This window comes from Pygocentrus nattereri, chromosome 1 (genome assembly GCF_015220715.1).
Source record: "Pygocentrus nattereri isolate fPygNat1 chromosome 1, fPygNat1.pri, whole genome shotgun sequence".
Classification (NCBI taxonomy): Eukaryota; Metazoa; Chordata; class Actinopteri; order Characiformes; family Serrasalmidae; genus Pygocentrus; species Pygocentrus nattereri.
Window position 1 is genome coordinate 320,001 of NC_051211.1, and position 18,129 is coordinate 338,129.

General features: G+C 44.8%; 1 protein-coding gene across 3 annotated transcripts in view; it reads left to right on the forward strand.

The window, feature by feature from the left end:
• The first annotated feature begins 10,466 nt into the window (after nucleotides 1–10,466).
• phactr4a (phosphatase and actin regulator 4a) overlaps nucleotides 10,467–18,129 on the forward strand; it is a 56,532-nt gene continuing 48,869 nt past the window's right edge. The window contains exon 1 of one of the 3 annotated variants that reach the window (XM_017682760.2): nucleotides 10,467–10,995. The gene's annotated coding sequence lies outside the window, so the exon portion shown is untranslated. The other 2 variants (XM_017682763.2, XM_017682762.2) reach the window with 2 other exon arrangements.

An 18,129-nucleotide genomic window follows, 5' to 3' on the forward strand; every position in this document is an offset into this window, starting at 1 on the left:
TTTAGTTGACTTTAGACTTTGTTTACCTAGTTTTATATATTTACCTATAGTTTTTATATAATGGGCTGTAAACATGTCCAGTTAAAGGGGAACGCCACCCATTTTTCAAAGTTTCTTATTCAGCCATGGTGTAATGGTGTGTGCAGACTAACTGTGGGCATGTGTTTCATTTTATGTCTAATTTGCTGTGCAGGGCTGCTGGCGGTCTCCTCCACCTGCCCCAGCCCCTCCACCCGCTCCAGCCCATCCACCCGCCTGGGAACGCAGCTGGAAGCTTCTTCGATATATGGAGGAACGCCGTTCTGTGTACCCTACACTTGGGGGCAGCTGTGGGCTGGAGGTTAGGGATCTGGCCCTGTCACCAGAAGGTTGCCGGTTCGATCCCCAGGGCTGATAGTCCATGACTGAGGACACCTAACCCCCAACTGCTCCCCGGGCGCCGTGGATAGGGCTGCCCACCGCTCCGGGCCATTGTGCTCACTGCCCCCTAGTGTGTGTGTTCACTAGTGTGTATGTGGTGTTTCACTTCACGGATGGGTTAAACGCGGAGGTGTAATTTCCCGGTTGTGGGATCAAAACAGTATCACTTACTTACTTACTTATGCTGTACTGCACTAAATTGCACTACACTGTAGTATACTGTAAACTACACTAAACTGCACTACACTGTAGTATGCTGTACTGCACTACACTAAACTGCACTACACTGTATTATGCTGCACTACACTAAACTGCACTACACTGTAGTATACTGTACTGCACTAAACTAAACTGCACTACACTGTAGTATACTGTACTGCGCTAAACTGCACTACACTGTTGTATGATGTACTGCACTACACTAAACTGCACTACACTGTAGTATACTGTACTGCACTACACTGTAGTATACTGTACTGTACTAAACTGCACTACACTGTAGTATACTGTACTGTAATAAACTGCACTACACTGTAGTATACTGTACTGCACTACACTGTAGTATACTGTACTGTACTAAACTGCACTACACTGTAGTATACTGTACTGTAATAAACTGCACTACACTGTAGTATACTGTACTGTACTAAACTGCACTACACTGTAGTATACTGTACTGCACTACACTGTAGTATACTGTACTGTACTAAACTGCACTACACTGTAGTATACTGTACTGCACTAAACTGCACTACACTGTAGTATACTGTACTGTACTAAACTGCACTACACTGTAGTATACTGTACTGCACTAAACTGCACTACACTGTAGTATACTGTACTGCACTGCACTGTAATGTACTGCACTACTCTTCTGGGAGGCTTAACTGTAGATGTTGAACATTGTTGTGAGGATTTGATTGAGCATTAGTGAGGTCAGGTGCTGATATTGGATGGTCAGTTCTGGATCACTCTAACTCATCCCAAAGGTACTGGATGGAGCTCCATCACTCCAGAGAACACAGCTCCACTGCTCCACAGAACTTGGTCTACTTTTTTTCTAATTGTTATAGTTAAGACTGACATAGGATTCTGTTTAAACTGTTCCCAGTGGTGGTGATGGGAACCAGACGTCCCCCTCTAAAAGCTCCTCTGGAGGTTCTGGATGGTAAATAAAGTGTCTATATCTGTGTTGTAGTCATGGCGACGCCTGGTTCCCATCACCACCACTGTAAAGACGTCTGAACCGTTTCACTCCATGGGCAGAAAAACGCAAAATAAAACTCCATTTGTAATACAAGAACTGACCTCTAGATGGCAGGCTTGGTCTTAGATTGAGGCCTGAGGCTCTGATTGGCTGTCAGCTTTAAATCAGTATGACTGGAGTTTTAAAACCACACTCAGTGAAGCAGAACAGCAACGGAACCAGAGCCCGGTGTCAGCAGCACGCCGGCGTTTGGACTCATTCAGTGGGAAATGACCAAAATAATGTCCTTTATGTTCCTGTACTGAGTGAAAATGACCTGTTTTCTCCAAATCTCCAAAGGTGTTATCTTGAGATCATCAGACCTCATTTTATGGCATCTCCAGAGTTCCATACTTAGCACACAGCATAACACCTAAATAAGTGTGTCTGAGTCGGCGGCCCCCCGGGACCCCCTGCACTGCACTCCTTGGAACTGTCATCTTTTTGACACAATAACACGGAGCCTGCGGCGTCTGTTCAGCCTTGGGCTGATTCTAAAGACCACGTTTTCTTTGTCTCTACAGCGTCTCAGTCATCAGGCAGTGAATTCAGAACCAGTTCATGTAGGAACTTTCTGTGAGGAGCTTTTAGAGGGACGTCTGGTTCCCATCACCACCACTGTGAGGAGCTTTTAGAGGGACGTCTGGTTCCCATCACCACTACTGGGAACGGTTCTGACTCTGGAACAGAGAATTTCACACCAAACCGCTCAGAGCGACGATATAAACCTCGACCACTGAATTTGATCAATCGGTGAGCTTTCCCTTTAACACTGACTGGACCAGCGGGCACATTTAGTTGACTTTAGACTTTGTTTACCTAGTTTTATATATTTACCTATAGTTTTTATATAATGGGCTGTAAACATGTCCAGTTAAAGGGGAACGCCACCCATTTTTCAAAGTTTCTTATTCAGCCATGGTGTAATGGTGTGTGCAGACTAACTGTGGGCATGTGTTTCATTTTATGTCTAATTTGCTGTGCAGGGCTGCTGGCGGTCTCCTCCACCTGCCCCAGCCCCTCCACCCGCTCCAGCCCATCCACCCGCCTGGGAACGCAGCTGGAAGCTTCTTCGATATATGGAGGAACGCCGTTCTGTGTACCCTACACTTGGGGGCAGCTGTGGGCTGGAGGTTAGGGATCTGGCCCTGTCACCAGAAGGTTGCCGGTTCGATCCCCAGGGCTGATAGTCCATGACTGAGGACACCTAACCCCCAACTGCTCCCCGGGCGCCGTGGATAGGGCTGCCCACCGCTCCGGGCCATTGTGCTCACTGCCCCCTAGTGTGTGTGTTCACTAGTGTGTATGTGGTGTTTCACTTCACGGATGGGTTAAACGCGGAGGTGTAATTTCCCGGTTGTGGGATCAAAACAGTATCACTTACTTACTTACTTATGCTGTACTACACTAAATTGCACTACACTGTAGTATACTGTAAACTACACTAAACTGCACTACACTGTAGTATGCTGTACTGCACTACACTAAACTGCACTACACTGTATTATGCTGCACTACACTAAACTGCACTACACTGTAGTATACTGTACTGCGCTAAACTGCACTACACTGTAGTATGATGTACTGCACTACACTAAACTGCACTACACTGTAGTATACTGTACTACACTAAACTGCACTACACTGTAGTATACTGCACTACACTAAACTGCACTACACTGTAGTATACTGTACTGTACTGCACTAAACTGCACTACACTGTAGTATACTGTACTGCAATAAACTGCACTACACTGTAGTATACTGTACTGTAATAAACTGCACTACACTGTAGTATACTGTACTGTAATAAACTGCACTACACTGTAGTATACTGTCCTGCACTACACTGTAGTATACTGTACTGCACTAAACTGCACTACACTGTAGTATACTGTACTGCACTAAACTGCACTACACTGTAGTATACTGTACTGTAATAAAGTGCACTACACTGTAGTATACTGTACTGCAGTAAACTGCACTACACTGTAGTATACTGTACTGCACTACACTGTAGTATACTGTACTGTACTAAACTGCACTACACTGTAGTATGCTGTACTGTACTAAACTGCACTACACTGTAGTATACTGTATTGCGCTAAACTGCACTACACTGTAGTATACTGAACTGTACTAAACTGCACTACACTGTAGTATACTGAACTGCACTAAACTGCACTACACTGTAGTATACTGTACTGTACTAAACTGCACTACACTGTAGTATGCTGTACTGTACTAAACTGCACTACACTGTAGTATACTGTATTGCGCTAAACTGCACTACACTGTAGTATACTGAACTGTACTAAACTGCACTACACTGTAGTATGCTGCACTACACTAAACTGCACTACACTGTATTATGCTGCACTACACTAAACTGCACTACACTAGTATACTGTACTGCACTACACTAAACTGCACTACACTAGTATACTGTACTGCACTACACTAAACTGCACTACACTGTAGTATACTGTACTGTACTAAACTGCACTACACTGTAGTATACTGTACTGTACTGCACTAAACTGCACTACACTATAGTATACTGTACTGCACTAAACTGCACTACACTGTAGTATACTGTACTGCACTACACTAAACTGCACTACACTGTAGTATACTGTACTGCACTAAACTGCACTAAACTGTAGTATACTGTACTGTAATAAAGTGCACTACACTGTAGTATACTGTACTGCAGTAAACTGCACTACACTGTAGTATACTGTACTGTAATAAACTGCACTACACTGTAGTACGCTGTACTGCACTAAACTGCACTACACTGTAGTATACTGTACTGCACTAAACTGCACTACACTGTAGTGTACTGTACTGTACTGCACTAAACTGCACTACACTATAGTATACTGTACTGCACTAAACAGCACTACACTGTAGTATACTGTACTGCACTACACTAAACTGCACTACACGGTAGTATACTGTACTGCACTAAACTGCACTAAACTGTAGTATACTGTACTACACTAAACTGCACTACACTGTAGTATACTGTACTGTACTGCACTAAACTGCACTACACTGTAGTATACTGTACTGCAATAAACTGCACTACATTGTAGTATACTGTACTGTAATAAACTGCACTACACTGTAGTATACTGTCCTGCACTACACTGTAGTATACTGTACTGTAATAAACTGCACTACACTGTAGTACGCTGTACTGCACTAAACTGCACTACACTGTAGTATACTCTACTGCACTAAACTGCACTACACTGTAGTATACTGTACTGTAATAAAGTGCACTACACTGTAGTATACTGTACTGCACTACACTGTAGTATACTGTACTGCACTACACTGTAGTATACTGTACTGTACTAAACTGCACTACACTGTAGTATACTGTATTGCGCTAAACTGCACTACACTGTAGTATACTGTACTGTAATAAACTGCACTACACTGTAGTATACTGTACTGTACTAAACTGCACTACACTGTAGTATACTGTATTGCGCTAAACTGCACTACACTGTAGTATACTGAACTGTACTAAACTACACTACACTGTAGTATACTGTACTGTACTAAACTGCACTACACTGTAGTATACTGTATTGCGCTAAACTGCACTACACTGTAGTATACTGAACTGTACTAAACTGCACTACACTGTAGTATACTGTACTGCACTAAACTGCACTACACTGTAGTATACTGAACTGCACTAAACTGCACTACACTGTAGTATACTGTACTGTACTAAACTGCACTACACTGTAGTATACTGTACTGCGCTAAACTGCACTACACTGTAGTATACTGAACTGTACTAAACTGCACTACACTGTAGTATACTGAACTGCACTAAACTGCACTACACTGTAGTATACTGTACTGTACTAAACTGCACTACACTGTAGTATACTGTATTGCGCTAAACTGCACTACACTGTAGTATACTGAACTGTACTAAACTGCACTACACTGTAGTATACTGAACTGCACTAAACTGCACTACACTGTAGTATACTGTACTGTACTAAACTGCACTACACTGTAGTATACTGAACTGCACTAAACTGCACTACACTGTAGTATACTGTACTGTACTAAACTGCACTACACTGTAGTATACTGTATTGCGCTAAACTGCACTACACTGTAGTATACTGAACTGTACTAAACTGCACTACACTGTAGTATACTGTACTGTACTAAACTGCACTACACTGTAGTATACTGTACTGTACTGCAATAAACTGCACTACACTGTAGTATACTGTACTACACTAAACTGCACTACACTGTAGTATACTGTACTGTACTGCACTAAACTGCACTACACTGTAGTATACTGTACTGCAATAAACTGCACTACATTGTAGTATACTGTACTGTAATAAACTGCACTACACTGTAGTATACTGTCCTGCACTACACTGTAGTATACTGTACTGTAATAAACTGCACTACACTGTAGTACGCTGTACTGCACTAAACTGCACTACACTGTAGTATACTCTACTGCACTAAACTGCACTACACTGTAGTATACTGTACTGTAATAAAGTGCACTACACTGTAGTATACTGTACTGCACTACACTGTAGTATACTGTACTGCACTACACTGTAGTATACTGTACTGTACTAAACTGCACTACACTGTAGTATACTGTATTGCGCTAAACTGCACTACACTGTAGTATACTGTACTGTAATAAACTGCACTACACTGTAGTATACTGTACTGTACTAAACTGCACTACACTGTAGTATACTGTATTGCGCTAAACTGCACTACACTGTAGTATACTGAACTGTACTAAACTACACTACACTGTAGTATACTGTACTGTACTAAACTGCACTACACTGTAGTATACTGTATTGCGCTAAACTGCACTACACTGTAGTATACTGAACTGTACTAAACTGCACTACACTGTAGTATACTGTACTGCACTAAACTGCACTACACTGTAGTATACTGAACTGCACTAAACTGCACTACACTGTAGTATACTGTACTGTACTAAACTGCACTACACTGTAGTATACTGTATTGCGCTAAACTGCACTACACTGTAGTATACTGAACTGTACTAAACTGCACTACACTGTAGTATACTGAACTGCACTAAACTGCACTACACTGTAGTATACTGTACTGTACTAAACTGCACTACACTGTAGTATACTGTATTGCGCTAAACTGCACTACACTGTAGTATACTGAACTGTACTAAACTGCACTACACTGTAGTATACTGAACTGCACTAAACTGCACTACACTGTAGTATACTGTACTGTACTAAACTGCACTACACTGTAGTATACTGAACTGCACTAAACTGCACTACACTGTAGTATACTGTACTGTACTAAACTGCACTACACTGTAGTATACTGTATTGCGCTAAACTGCACTACACTGTAGTATACTGAACTGTACTAAACTGCACTACACTGTAGTATACTGTACTGTACTAAACTGCACTACACTGTAGTATACTGTACTGTACTGCAATAAACTGCACTACACTGTAGTATACTGTACTACACTAAACTGCACTACACTGTAGTATACTGTACTACACTAAACTGCACTACACTGTAGTATACTGTACTGTAATAAACTGCACTACACTGTAGTATACTGTACTGCACTACACTGTAGTATACTGTACTGTAATAAACTGCACTACACTGTAGTACGCTGTACTGCACTAAACTGCACTACACTGTAGTATACTGTACTGTACTAAACTGCACTACACTGTAGTATACTGTACTGTAATAAAGTGCACTACACTGTAGTATACTGTACTGCACTAAACTGCACTACACTGTAGTATACTCTACTGCACTAAACTGCACTAGACTGTAGTATACTGTACTGTAATAAAGTGCACTACACTGTAGTATACTGTACTGCACTACACTGTAGTATACTGTACTGCACTACACTGTAGTATACTGTACTGTACTAAACTGCACTACACTGTAGTATGCTGTACTGTACTAAACTGCACTACACTGTAGTATACTGTACTGCACTACACTAAACTGCACTACACTGTATTATGCTGCACTACACTAAACTGCACTACACTGTAGTATACTGTACTGTACTGCACTAAACTGCACTACACTGTATTATGCTGCACTACACTAAACTGCACTACACTGTAGTATACTGTACTGCACTACACTAAACTGCACTACACTGTATTATGCTGCACTACACTAAACTGCACTACACTGTAGTATACTGTACTGTACTGCACTAAATTGCACTACACTGTAGTATACTGTACTACACTAAACTGCACTACACTGTAGTATACTGTACTGCACTACACTAAACTGCACTACACTGTATTATGCTGCACTACACTAAACTGCACTACACTGTAGTATACTGTACTGTACTGCACTAAACTGCACTACATTGTATTATGCTGCACTACACTAAACTGCACTACACTGTAGTATACTGTACTGTACTGCACTAAACTGCACTACACTGTAGTATACTGTACTGCGCTAAACTGCACTACACTGTAGTATGCTGTACTGCACTACACTAAACTGCACTACACTGTATTATGCTGCACTACACTAAACTGCACTACACTGTAGTATACTGTACTGTACTGCACTAAACTGCACTACATTGTATTATGCTGCACTACACTAAACTGCACTACACTGTAGTATACTGTACTGTACTGCACTAAACTGCACTACACTGTAGTATACTGTACTGCGCTAAACTGCACTACACTGTAGTATGCTGTACTGCACTACACTAAACTGCACTACACTGTATTATGCTGCACTACACTAAACTGCACTACACTGTAGTATACTGTACTGCACTACACTAAACTGCACTACACTGTAGTATGCTGCACTACACTAAACTGCACTACACTGTAGTATACTGTACTGTACTAAACTGCACTACACTGTAGTATACTGTACTGTAATAAACTGCACTACACTGTAGTATACTGTACTGCACTACACTGTAGTATACTGTACTGTAATAAACTGCACTACACTGTAGTATACTGTACTGCACTACACTAAACTGCACTACACTGTAGTGTACTGTACTGCGCTAAACTGCACTACACTGTAGTATACTGTACTGCACTGCACTAAACTGCACTACACTGTAGTATACTGTACTGCACTACACTGTAGTATACTGTACTGTACTAAACTGCACTACACTGTAGTATACTGTACTGCACTAAACTGCACTACACTGTAGTATACTGTACTGCACTGCACTGTAATGTACTGCACTACTCTTCTGGGAGGCTTTACTGTAGATGTTGAACATTGTTGTGAGGATTTGATTGAGCATTAGTGAGGTCAGGTGCTGATATTGGATGGTCAGTTCTGGCTCACTCTAACTCATCCCAAAGGTACTGGATGGAGCTCCATCACTCCAGAGAACACAGCTCCACTGCTCCACAGAACTTGGTCTACTTTTTTTCTAATTGTTATAGTTAAGAATGACATAGGATTCTGTTTAAACTGTTCCCAGTGGTGGTGATGGGAACCAGACGTCCCCCTCTAAAAGCTCCTCACAGTGGTGGTGATAGGAACCAGACGTCCCCCTCTAAAAGCTCCTCTGGAGGTTCTGGATGGTAAATAAAGTGTCTATATCTGTGTTGTAGTCATGGCGACGCCTGGTTCCCATCACCACCACTGTAAAGACGTCTGAACCGTTTCACTCCATGGGCAGAAAAACGCAAAATAAAACTCCATTTGTAATACAAGAACTGACCTCTAGATGGCAGGCTTGGTCTTAGATTGAGGCCTGAGGCTCTGATTGGCTGTCAGCTTTAAATCAGTATGACTGGAGTTTTAAAATCACACTCAGTGAATCAGAACAGCAACGGAACCAGAGCCCGGTGTCAGCAGCACGCCGGCGTTTGGACTCATTCAGTGGGAAATGACCAAAATAATGTCCTTTATGTTCCTGTACTGAGTGAAAATGACCTGTTTTCTCCAAATCTCCAAAGGTGTTATCTTGAGATCATCAGACCTCATTTTATGGCATCTCCAGAGTTCCATACTTAGCACACAGCATAACACCTAAATAAGTGTGTCTGAGTCGGCGGCCCCCCGGGACCCCCTGCACTGCACTCCTTGGAACTGTCATCTTTTTGACACAATAACACGGAGCCTGCGGCGTCTGTTCAGCCTTGGGCTGATTCTAAAGACCACGTTTTCTTTGTCTCTACAGCGTCTCAGTCATCAGGCAGTGAATTCAGAACCAGTTCATGTAGGAACTTTCTGTGAGGAGCTTTTAGAGGGACGTCTGGTTCCCATCACCACCACTGTGAGGAGCTTTTAGAGGGACGTCTGGTTCCCATCACCACTACTGGGAACGGTTCTGACTCTGGAACAGAGAATTTCACACCAAACCGCTCAGAGCGACGATATAAACCTCGACCACTGAATTTGATCAATCGGTGAGCATTCCCTTTAACACTGACTGGACCAGCGGGCACATTTAGTTGACTTTAGACTTTGTTTACCTAGTTTTATATATTTACCTATAGTTTTTATATAATGGGCTGTAAACATGTCCAGTTAAAGGGGAACGCCACCCATTTTTCAAAGTTTCTTATTCAGCCATGGTGTAATGGTGTGTGCAGACTAACTGTGGGCATGTGTTTCATTTTATGTCTAATTTGCTGTGCAGGGCTGCTGGCGGTCTCCTCCACCTGCCCCAGCCCCTCCACCCGCTCCAGCCCCTCCACCCGCCTGGGAACGCAGCTGGAAGCTTCTTCGATATATGGAGGAACGCCGTTCTGTGACCAGACCAGTTATGATAGCTGGAATGTTCTGTTTGAGTTCTTAACACACGCACGCACGCGCACACACGCACGCAAACACGCACAGTGCTAACTTGCTGTGAAGCTGACTCGGGAGTTTTAACTGTAACTGCGTCTCGAAGCTGAAGCGATTCCAATTCCCCGTTCCACCTTAAACGGTGCCGGGGCGCCAGAGTGTAGCTGCAGCACCACTTAAGGTGGACCGGAGAGTCGGACGCGGCAGCTCACCTCAGCCTCGCGCTCATCCGCAACCTGTTGCTGCTGCTAGCGAACTCAGCTAGCCAGTTAGCCTGCAAGCTAACAGGAAACACTGGATTTAAAGGTGGCCGCTGGCTAACCCCGCTAGCTGGTAGATCAGTGCTGACCCGAGGAGCGGTTTACAGCCGGGGGCCCTGAATAAGCCCCCCGTCCAGGTGGGCGCCCGTGGAGCGGCGGAGGAGCCGAAGCCCCGCGGCCGGTGCAGCTTCAGCGCAGGTGAGTTAGCGTTAGCCAGCCCGACCCCGGGAGCGGCTTAGCCCGCTTCCCTGCGGGTCTCTGCTCGCCTTTCGCTCCCAAAGCCGTAAAACCCAAACCAGCGGGTCGGTTCCGATATAAATCGCCCCCATTAGGACCACCAGAGGTACCAAACCAAACCGGGAGCTCATAAAAACAAACTGGTTAGCGCCTGTTAGCTGGGCTAGCTCGGCTACCGCCCACATACGGTGACTCTGCGCACCTGTCAGTTAGCCTGGGTCTGGCTCTTGCTCTGGGTCTGGCTCTGGCTCTGGCTCTGGCTCTGGCTCTGGGTCTGTTCACGGATTTTCCACTCCAACCGGGTCTGAACTGTCACTAGAGTTAAATTAACGCAAACACCTTGCTGTTGTCGGATTTAAACCTCGTATCTCCAAAAGGTGAACTTTACAGGAGAGGGGGAAACAAACTGCTTCTGGTGCAAGTCAACGGAACCGGAGTTCCCCCGCGTCAGTTTATTCCTCATGAAATTATGAAAAGCATCATGGGTATTTTCAAATTGTGGCAAAAACTGAAAAACGAAAAAAACAAAACAAAACAAAAAAAAACACAGAAAACCCAGAAACTGGTTCCGAGGTTTTGTTCCGACAGCAGCGCTTCGCAGGCTCGGTACCGCAGCTGTGGTGTGAAGCGTGTAGAACTCCTGCGTGGGGCTGGTTTAGGGGGCAGTGTGCCATTAAAGGTTGGACATGTTTCGTTCGGTGCTGACCGATAACTGACCTTGCGATGGCCACAGAGGCCTGAGGCGCTTCTGCGAGGAACCCGGCTGATTAACCCACTTCCCTTCTGATATTTCCCGCGGAGTCCCTGAGGCCCCTGAGGCCCCTGAGGTCTCCTGCTCGTCATGCCTTAAAAGGCAAGACCACAAAGAGGGACTCTGAGAGCTTCGGAGCGCTCTGGTGTGAGAGGGACCCTGAGAGCTTCGGAGCGCTCTGGTGTGAGAGGGACCCTGAGAGCTTCGGAGCGCTCTGGTGTGAGAGGGACCCTGAGAGCTTCGGAGCGCTCTGGTGTGAGAGGGACCCTGAGAGCTTCGGAGCGCTCTGGTGTGAGAGGGACCCTGAGAGCTTCGGAGCGCTCTGGTGTGAGAGGGACCCTGAGAGCTTCGGAGCGCTCTGGTGTGAGAGGGACCCTGAGAGCTTCGGAGCGCTCTGGTGTGAGAGGGACCCTGAGAGCTTCGGAGCGCTCTGGTGTGAGAGGGACCCTGAGAGCTTCGGAGCGCTCTGGTGTGAGAGGGACCCTGAGAGCTTCGGAGCGCTCTGGTGTGAAGTGGCTCAGATTACGACGTTTGATGTCGAGGGACTACGGTTTACGCTCCTCTGTAAGGTAAGACGCAGATCCACGATTGACCCCAATTCCACGTCGCATTGGTGGAGGCTTGTTGGAGTTGCATGCGTGGGCAGTCAGGATCGGGCACACAGGAGGCCACAGGTTACTGAATTGAGGCCACAAATTAATCTGTTAAGGCCACAAGTTATTATACTGAGGCCACAGGTTACTAAATTGAGGCCACACATTAATCTGTTAAGGCCACAAGTTATTATACTGAGGCCACAGGTTACTGAATTGAGGCCACAAATTAATCTGTTAAGGCCACAAGTTATTATACTGAGGCCACAGGTTACTAAATTGAGGCCACACATTAATCTGTTAAGGCCACAAGTTATTATACTGAGGCCTCAGGTTACTAAATTGAGGCCACAAATTAATCTGTTAAGGCCACAAGTTATTATACTGAGGCCTCAGGTTACTAAATTGAGGCCACAAATTAATCTGTTAAGGCCACAAGTTATTATACTGAGGCCTCAGGTTACTAAATTGAGGCCACAAATTAATCTGTTAAGGCCACAAGTTATTATACTGAGGCCACAGGTTACTAAATTGAGGCCACACATTAATCTGTTAAGGCCACAAGTTATTATACTGAGGCCTCAGGTTACTAAATTGAGGCCACAAATTAATCTGTTAAGGCCACAAGTTATTATACTGAGGCCTCAGGTTACTAAATTGAGGCCACAAATTAATCTGTTAAGGCCACAAGTTATTATACTGAGGCCACAGGTTACTAAATTGAGGCCACACATTAATCTGTTAAGGCCACAAGTTATTATACTGAGGCCACAGGTTACTAAATTGAGGCCACACATTAATCTGTTAAGGCCACAAGTTATTATACTGAGGCCACAGGTTACTAAATTGAGGCCACACATTAATCTGTTAAGGCCACAAGTTATTATACTGAGGCCACAGGTTGCTAAATTGAGGCCACAAATTAATCTGTTAAGGCCACAAGTTATTATACTGAGGCCACAGGTTACTAAATTGAGGCCACAAATTAATCTGTTAAGGCCACAAGTTATTATACTGAGGCCACAGGTTACTAAATTGAGGCCACACATTAATCTGTTAAGGCCACAAGTTATTATACTGAGGCCTCAGGTTACTAAATTGAGGCCACACATTAATCTGTTAAGGCCACAAGTTATTATACTGAGGCCACAGGTTACTAAATTGAGGCCACAAATTAATCTGTTAAGGCCACAAGTTATTATACTGAGGCCACAGGTTACTGAATTGAGGCCACACTGGACTGTTCAGTATTTCATCCACAGTCCATGTCGGCTTATTGCCCTGCGTTCTGCGTCAGCCCCGAGTGACTGAACCTTGACTTGACGCTTCACTGCCTCGTTTAAAACGTCTAACCTCGGACTGCCTGACCTGAACTGGTCTCCACCCAGTTCACTGCTGCGCAGCACTGGTTTCGTTCTGTGCGTATGAACACGTTTCCCGGGGTGATGCGGTGATGCGGTCACCGTCGCAGCCCTGCGAGATGCTGAAAGTTATCGGTTTCTCTCTTCAGTGATAGAGACGGTGCGAGACTCCGGCCTGCCTCTCCGAACATTCCTGAGCGTTCCTCCTCTCCGTCTGAAGCGAGTCGGGACACGCGCAGTGCTGCGGCTCAGCAGGAGCCTGGAGGACCTGAGGGTGTGTTTTTAGGTGAGGTGTTTCTTCTGAACCAGCTCAGAGCAGATCTGCAGCCCAGCGTGGAGTCCAGGCTCGGGAGAGGAGGTGAGAGAGCGTCTGTCAGGTCCCGGCGAGGGCGGCAGTGGGTAAAGGGAAAGGCTGTGGAGCTGCACGGTGCTGCTCTGGGGTAAGATGGACAGTGAGAGTAGAAGCGAGGAGTGGCCGGTGAGCGTATACTAGCTCGGCAGTTCTGCTTGGTTTGATTCTGAACACGGTTATACAGGAGTTATAAATGAGTTATGAAGCAGTCTGCAGGTGGAGGGTGTTTGCCGTGCGCTGGACGTGGACTCTGCTGTGTGTTGTTTACGCTGGTCTGCTCAGGAAGTCGTAGCGTGTCCGCATTCCGTTCTCACAGCTGTGGTGTTATCGGTGCCGGGTCAGTACACACGGCCACGGTGGGGGGCGCTGCCTGCAGTCCGAGCTGGGATTTTTCTCTTTTCCATGGATGAGCTCTTTAGACTTGAGCTGTAGAGCTGGATCTTATAGGCCTGGATCTCAACTAATGCTGGAATACTGAGGTGCTCAACCTCCGGCTGCAGACCGCAGACCGCTACCTGGCCACTGCGGTGTGTGTGTGTGTGTGTGTGTGTGTGTGTGTGTGTATACATATAAGGTCACTTGCCAGGGCGTCAAACAGCCATCAGTGAAGCTGCTCGAGTGATTTTAACGTAGTTAAAGCAGCGCTGGGTGAGAACTGGTGTCTTGAGCTCCCCCTACTGTTGCAGAGACTATTTCACTTTAGATCACTGTCATAAAAACAAACTGCACTGTGAGCGCCCCCTCATGGACAGCTGTGCTCATGCTTCTGTTGATGAGCAGTGACTCAGCGGTTTGGTGTAAAACGGTTCAGACGTCTTTACAGTGGTGGTGATGGGAACCAGGCGTCACCATGACTACAACACAGATATAGACACTTTATTTACCATCCAGAACCACCAGAGAACCTACACGAGTCTTCTGAGCTTATATGGAATGTTGATGATGGAAAACAGTGGAAAATCTGGAATAATGAGTTTTCTTTGGGGACTATTTTGCCGCACAGCGCCCTGCATGTCTCCCTCCACCATGAATGGAGTTGAAGTTCTCTAAACTCTCATAAAACAACGTGAGGAATGAATGAATAAAACGAGCTGACGTCATAAAGAGCTTCTGTCCAATCAGCTACGAGCTACTGCGCCGTTTTCTGCAGCTGTGGTTGCTGTGGTGGTGGTGGTGGTGGTGGTGGTTGTTGTTGTTTACACTGTAATCAAATACCGTAAAAGATTTTAACACAAAAACAGTGACGTATCATCGTTTTCATCATTAATCCACGATGTTTAGGTGGCAGATTAAAGGCCAGTTTCCCTCTGAGCGTACAGAGTAAAGTCTGGCAGCACGCAGGCAGACAGACTGAGGAAAGGGTGGACCGTGAGAAGAGCCGGACGGACAGGTTTAGCAGAGTGACCCGATCTCACGGCGCTGTATTTACACAGCTTTCAGAGGTTAAAGTACACGCAGCGCACAGGAACGTTCTGGATTCAGTAACCTACAAAAGAGCGACTGTAGAGAGAATCACAACGTCACACACACACACGCGCACACACGCACGCCCACACACACACACACACACACACACACGCACACACAAAGCCGCCACCACTGGTATGTGCAGGTATTTAGATCAGAAAAATGACCCACGTTACAGTGAAAAAGCCTCAAGCCAGCAGAAATCAAGCAATCGATTCAGAATCCAGATGTTATTAAGATCGTGCGCCTGTGGCTTCTCAGCAGAGCCGATGCTGCTTAGCCTGGTTAGTTGATCACTACAGTCAACACTGACTGCACCGTCCAGTCGACTCTCTGGCTATAACTGATAAACCCACCGGCGCTGGACTGGCTTAGTCTTCATAAGGCCGGCGGCTCCGTCGGTGCGTCCACTGCTTTCTTCTCTTTACATTTATTTGCCTCAAACACAATTCACGTTCTGTTTATTCCAGAGTGACCAGCAAGTCTGACACCTGCAGGCAGCTTAGAGGGGAACTCCACCAAGTTTCCAAAATTCCCCCATAACTCAGTGTGTGAGGTGCAGTCAGAGATCAGAAACGGGTCAGACGTCTTTCCAGTGGTGGTGATGGGAACCAGGCGTCGCCATGACTACAACACAGATATAGACACTTTATTTACCATCCAGAACCACCAGAGACCCTACACGAGTCTTCTGAGCTTATATGGAATGTTGACGATGGAAAACAGTGGAAAATCTGGAATAATAAGGGGAGTGTTTAGCCTGTAATGCAGAAAGCCCAGGATGTGTTTCAGGTACTTGTGTGTTTCAGTCTGTGAGGCTGAATATTGATTATCGGTTATCGTGCTGTGTTGCACAGTTTAAACGGCAGCCCGAGGCGCTGCTGCTGCCTCTGCTCTCTGACTCTACCTGCAGGGAGAAACACAGCAGTGCATGATGGGATATGGGCGTCATCTGCATTGTTACACAGGCTTAGAGCTCTCTCTTTTAAAGGGGAAGTCCACCCATTTCTGAAAATTTCCACATAGTAAAATCATTAAGAGCCATTCTGACCGGTTTGGTGTGAAATTCTCTGTTCTAGAGTCAGAGCTGCTCACAGTGGTGGTGATGGGAACCAGACGTCCCTCTAAAAGCTCCTACAGAAAGTTCCTACATGAACTGGTTCTGAATTCACTGCCTGATGACTGAGACGCTGTTTTATGAGAGTTTAGAGAACTTCAACTCCATTCATGGTGGAGGGAGACATGCAGGGCGCTGTGCGGCAAAATAGTCCCCAAAGAAAACTCACTATTCCAGATTTTCCACTGTTTTCCATCATCAACATTCCATGCACCACCCGTTTCACACCAAACGTGAAACGTGAATCTCTCTGATTACATTATCTCAGTGACCTCTCATCTCAGAGTTCTGCAGAAAAAACTGGTGGAATTTCTTTGTATTCCTCTTTAGTTCCGCTGTAAGAGCTTGGATTGGGCAAAACGGTAATTCTTTAATGTTATCATGATAAATAATTAAAGAAAAAACAACAAAATATAAATATTAAGCAAATATAAAGAAAAAATACATAAGACCTGGTTCTCTGCTCCCATCCCTGCCCAGGCATGGTGTACCTGCTCTGATAGATGGTTAGCTGTCTGTGTTCTTGGGCTGGTCCAGAGAGGTTTCTAAACTCCGAGGACTCTAACAGACCGCTGTTGGTTTTGTTTACGGTCAGTGATGATGTTCTGTGTGTTTAGTAGCCGTCGTGAGTGGTGATGGATCTTCTGGCCTGAAATAGCAGCAGCGAGAGTCTCTGTAAGCACTTGAATGTGCAGTATTTCCACTGAACTTGATGCATATTTGAATTTCAAATTTTAATGCACCAGCCAGGCCTGCTGGAGCGGTGAGAGAAGACAAACCCACAGAGCAGACGTTACGCAGCTGTTCCTGCTCTAAATGCCTTGGTGGTGCAGGAGCAGCGTATTTATGGGATCTGCCTCTAGAAGACGGGTCCCAGTGAGCTTACGGGTGCTGCCAGAATAAAGAGTCGGGGTTCAGAGGTGGCTCTACAGGGAGCACGTAGAAAATAGATTGAGATACTTGGCTACGCTAGGTAACAGATGATTGATCAGAATCAGAACACTTTATTGATCCCAGAGGGAAATCGCAGTTGTTGTGCAGCCATTTATTTAAAATAATAAACACTTTAATCATTTAAAACAAAAAAGAGAAACTTGCAACACGTACATGTTTAAATTCTTACGAGTACAGAAAAGCAGCTGTGATAATAAATATGAAACATGCTGTATAACGCAGTTCAAATGAGTGCACCTCCGAGTTACTGCACACTAAATGATTACGTTATTGTTATGATGATTATTATGATTATTGTTATGATGATTATTGTTATGATGATTATTATGATTATTGTTATGATTATTGTTATGTTGATTATTATGATTATTGTTATGATGATTATTATGATTATTGCTATGATGATTATTATGATTATTGTTATGATTATTGTTATGTTTATTATGATTATTGTTATGATGATTATTATTATATATATGAACAGTAGAGTTTGGTGTTGA